Genomic DNA, 5,663 nt, shown 5'->3' on the forward strand with positions numbered 1-5,663 from the left:
GGTCCACTAGTGGTCGGATACTGACACAATGCGCAACAGTCAGTTCAGAGTTTGTTGTTGTCTGGGTGAACGCAGGAAAGACACAGACACACACAGATACATACACAGACACACACGCACACACACACACACACAGACACGCGCACACACGCGCGCGCGCACACACAAACTCACATACACACACATGCGTGTACACACATACACACATTTCTCTCTCCCTCTTTCTCATACAGACACAGACACAGTCAGACAGGCTCACACACACACGCGCACGCACAAACTCACATACACACACACACACACACACACACATAGAGACAGACAGAGAATGTGTGTATGTATGTGTGCGTGTGCGTGCGTGCGTGCGTGTGTGTGTGTGCGTGTGTGTGTGAGCCTGTCTGACTGTGTCTGTGTCTGTATGAGAAAGAGGGAGAGAGAAATGTGTGTATGTGTGTGCGTGCATATAACGTGCATTGATCTGTATGTGTGTGTGTGAGCGCGAGCGCGCGTGAACACCCTTTTACTGTCTGTTAATCTGTCCGAGTGCCTGCCTACCAGCCTGCCTTGCCTGCCTGTCTATCCGTCTGTCTGTCTGTCTGTCTGTCTATCTCTCTCTCTCAATGTTATCCCCCCCCCAACCCCCCTTGTCAAAAGACCTTTTTGTAGACAATGGCAATAAACAATTTCAAGTTTCAAGTTTCTCTCTGCCCCCCCCCCCCCTCTCTCTCTCCCCTTCTCTTTCTCTCTGTCTTTGTATCTTTATCTGTCTCTCTCTCTCTAAAGAGAGCTGCGAATAGCAGAAACCAATGATTTAAGTTTTAACAGTATCCTTTTTTTTCCCCAGAAAATAATTGGTGGAATTTAATGGTGTTTGGGCGGATTCTATAATACCTGGATAAACACATATGTCGACCTGGGAGATCGGAAAAATCTCCACCCTTTACCCACCAGGCGTCGTTAATAACCGAGTTTCGAACCCAGGACCCTCAGATTGAAAGTCCAACGCTTGAACCAGTCGGCTATTGCGCCCGTCGCCTAAGGAACAAAAACTCGACCTCCTTACAATGATCATTACAATGTGAAGAGATTCTGCAAATTCTCTCCCCTGTGGGAACAGAATGAAACAAAGTAAGGGTTAACTCTCTCCATACGAACGGCGAAAGAGACGACGTTAACAGCGTTTCACCCCATTACCACCATCAAAATATTGCCAGCGGAAGTCTCTTATACTGAAGAGGTGAATGTTGACAAAAAATACCACAATTCTGACGACAGAAGCTAGAAGTTGGGTCATTCAGACACCCACTGGACACCCGAGGGGTCTGTGTAGAGGAGAAGAGAGGACTGGCCGTACTGAGTGAGTTAAAGCAGTTACGTGGCAACACTCGTGTATTTGAGAGCTCGAACACGTTCCTGTTATAGATTGTTTAGTCAGACTGTTTTTCTCCGCTTGAAGCTCTCGATAGACTCTTTGTGTCAACATGCAATTGTGAGGGAAACCCAGTCTAAAGGTGACATACTTGTATTCGCTATTCTTGTCGATGTTTGTTGCGAAAGTGTTCAAAATCCGACAGAGTCTTTTTTGTTTGTTTGTTGTTATTGTTTGCTCTGTTGCTACTTTTTTGTGTATTGTTTTTGTAAGTTTCAGTTTCAGTTTCAGTAGCTCAAGGAGGCGTCACTGCGTTCGGACAAATCCATATACGCTACACCACATCTGCCAAGCAGATGCCTGACCAGCGGCGTAACCCAACACGCTCAGTCAGGCCTTGAGGAAAAAAAAAGGTGAATAAATAATAGATAAGCTTACATAAATAAATAAATAAATAATAATTATAATATAAAAAGGAAGTAATAATAATAATAAATAAATAAATAAGACAACAATGATGATAAATAAGCAAATAAATGTAAAACATGAAGACACACATTCACACATACACCCACACATGCATAACAGATATTTGTATTTTTGTATTAAAAAAAACAACCAACCAAACAAACCCCCCCAAAAAAAAACAACTATTCTTATCGATGTTTGTTGCGAAAGTGTTCAAAATCCGGCAGAATCCCCCCCTTCTTTTTTTTCAAATGTTACTTTCTTCTTCTTATTATTATTATATATATATATTTTTTTAATTGTTTTTGTTATTAGCGCCGCGAGCAGGATCGTTGATTACACCATCAAGTATTCAGGGCGTCGTCAAGTCTCTGTCAGTGATTAAACTCAACGACCTCAGACCGGATGTTTGAGGAGTTCCTGTTCGCTGAATACGGCGGAAGTTGGGGGCGTTAGATAATGGCGTGGATCGCTTCCCTTTGTGTTGTCGGCTGTGTTTGTATTTGTATTTGTATTTCTTTTTATCACAGCAGATTTCTCTGAGTGAAATTCGGGCTGCTCTCCCCAGGGAGAGCGCGTCGCTACATACAGCGCCACCCATTTTTTTGTATTTTTTCCTGCATGCAGTTTTATTTGTTTTTCCTATCAAAGTGGATTTCTCTACATAATTTTGCCAGGAACAACCCTTTTGTTGCCGTGGGTTCTTTTACGTGCGCTAAGTGCATGCTGCACACGGGACCTCGGTTTATCGTCTCATCCGAATGACTAGCGTCCAGACCACCACTCAAGGTCTAGTGGAGGGGGAGAAAATATCGGCGGCTGAGACGTGATTCGAACCAGCGCGCTCAGATTCTCTCACTTCCTAGGCGGACGCCTTACCTCTAGGCCATCACTCCACTCTGGCTGTGGTGAGTAGAATGAATATTCAGTTTCTACTTGGTTTTATGGAGTGGAAGTAGGAGGGAGAATGGGGGGCTTGTAGGGGGTGGGGGTGGGGGGTGTTGTTGTTGTTGTTGTTGGTGGTGGTGGTGTGTGTGTGTGTGTGTGGGGGGGGGGAATTCTGTGGGTTTTATTCCCGTGTATAACAATATTCCCGCCATGCAGAACGTGTATTGACTGTTTATTAAACACTGGTCATAACGTACGATGGAAAACGAGAACGAGCTTCAGCAAAAATACATCATTACAAAAAATATTCTATAATTGGAAAGATATTGTGACATTAACAATTAAAAAAACAAAAAAACAAAACAAAAACAACAACAACAAAAAAACCAAAGAAAGAAAAAAACCACCTTTGTCAACTGATTCATTGTTGAATGCTCGTGATGTTACTACATATATATATATATATATATATATATATATATATATATATATAGATAGATAGATAGATATATATAGATAGATAGATAGATAGATATAGATATAGATATATATATAGAGAGAGAGAGAGATGGTGTTGATAGTTTGGGTGGGTACACAATAACAACGATCACACACACCACACACACACATACACATATATATATATATATATATATGTGTGTGTGTGTGTGTGTGTGTGTGTGTGTGTGTGTGTGCGTGTGCGCGCGCGCATGCACTCTAGACCTGATTAGTGCGTTGGGTTGTGATAGCGCTCATGCATCTGCCCAGCAGATGAGGTGGTCTGGATGCTAGTCATCCGGATGAGACGATAAACCAAGGTCCCGCGTGTAGCATGCACTTAGCGCACGTAAAAGAACCCACGGCAATAAAAGGATTGTTCCTGGCAAAATTCTGTAGAAAATTCCACTTTGATAGGAAAAACAAATAAAACTGTACGCAGGAAAAACACAAAAACAAAAACAACAACAACAAAAAAATGGGTGGCGCTCTCAGTGTAGCGACACACTCTCCCTGGGGAAAGCAGCCCGAATTTCACACAGAGAAATCTGTTGTGATGAAAAAAAGAGAAATACAAAATGCAAATACAAGTACAAAGGACAGCATATATGGATTTGCCTGAACGCAGTGATGCCTCCTCGAGAAACTTACACTCAGAAACTTTACGGTACATTCCATTTCCCTCTTAGCGTTGATTGTTCGCTTTTTGTATTTGCATTTCTTTTCATCACAACAGATTTCTCTGTGTGAAATTCGGGCTGCTCTCCCCAGGGAGAGCGCGTCGCTACACTACAACGCCACCCCCCCCCCACCCCCAACCCCCACCCCCACCCCCTTTTTTTTTTTCCTGCGTGCAGTTTTATTTGTTTTTCCTATCGAAGTGGGTTTTTCTGCAGAATTTTGCCAGGAACAACCCTTTTGTTGCCATGGTTTTTATTTTATTTTATTTTTTAATTGCTGCACACGGGACCTCAGTTTATCGTCTCATCCGAATGATTAGCGTCCCGACCACCACTCAAGAGTGGTCTATAGTGGAGGGGGAGAAAATATCGGCGGCTGAGCCGTGATTCGAACCAGCGCGCTCAGATTCTCTCGCTTCCTAGGCGGACGCGTTACCTCTAGGCCATCACTTCACTGTTGTTGTTGTTCTTGTTGTTGTTGTTGTTGTTTTAGCATGTGAACATAGTTTTTCCAGGTACACGTTGCAGTTTTGCCAGGTACACGTTGCAGTTTTGCCAGGTACACGTTGCAGTTTTACCAGGTACACGTTGCAGTTTTGCCAGGTACACGTTGCAGTTTTGCCAGGTACACGTTGCATTAGCACTGGCCGTTAGGGGTCGGGCAGTACAGGTGAATAAACAGGATGTGACGGTGTTGTTCCGTGATGCGATGTCACTGGTGCAGAATGCCTTCAGCCATTGGATATCCACAGAACAACATTATAAAAAAAAAAAATAAAAAAAAAAAAAATTATGTATATGTATGTATGTATAACACACACACACACACTCTCTCTCTCTCTCTCTCTCACACACACACGGCACACATATATGTATATATATATATAAATCACACACACACACACACATTTTATCACACACACACACACACACACGCACACACACACACACACACATATATATATATAAATCACACACACACACATTTTATCACACACACACACACACACACACACACACACACACACACACACACACACACACACACACACACACACACACACAGAGATTATAACAGTATAACAGAGCACACACACACACACACACACACACACACACACACACACACACACACACACACACACACACACACACACACACACACACACACATGTATATATATAATATGTGGAGTGATGGCCTAGAGGTAACGCGTCCGCCTAGGAAGCGAGAGAATCTGTGCGCGCTGGTTCGAATCACGGTACAGCCCCCGAAATTTTCTCCCCCTCCACTAGACCTTGAGTGGTGGTCTGGACGCTAGTCATTCGGATGAGACGATAAACCGAGGTCCCGTGTGCAGCATGCACTTAGCGCACGTAAAAGAACCCACAGCAACAAAAGGGTTGTTCCTGGCAAAATTCTGTAGAAAAATCCACTTCAATAGGAAAAACAAATAAAAGTGCACACAGGAAAAAATTACAAAAAAATGGGTGGCGCTGTAGTATGGCGACGCGCTCTCCCTGGGGAGAGCAGCCCGAATTTCACATAGAGAAATCTGTTGTGATAAAAAGAAATACAAATACAAATACAAATATAAATCACACACACACACATTTTATCACTCTGCTGTGTGTGTGTGTGTGTGTGTGTGTGTGTGTGTGTGTGTGTGTGTGTGTGTGTGTGATGTGTGTGTGTGTGTGTGTGTGTGTGTGTTGTGTGTGTGTGTGTGTGTGTGTGTGTGTGTGTGTGTGTGCTCTGTT

The sequence above is a fragment of the Babylonia areolata genome, chromosome 31 (genome assembly GCF_041734735.1).
Source record: "Babylonia areolata isolate BAREFJ2019XMU chromosome 31, ASM4173473v1, whole genome shotgun sequence".
In the NCBI taxonomy this organism is placed as follows: domain Eukaryota; kingdom Metazoa; phylum Mollusca; class Gastropoda; order Neogastropoda; family Buccinidae; genus Babylonia; species Babylonia areolata.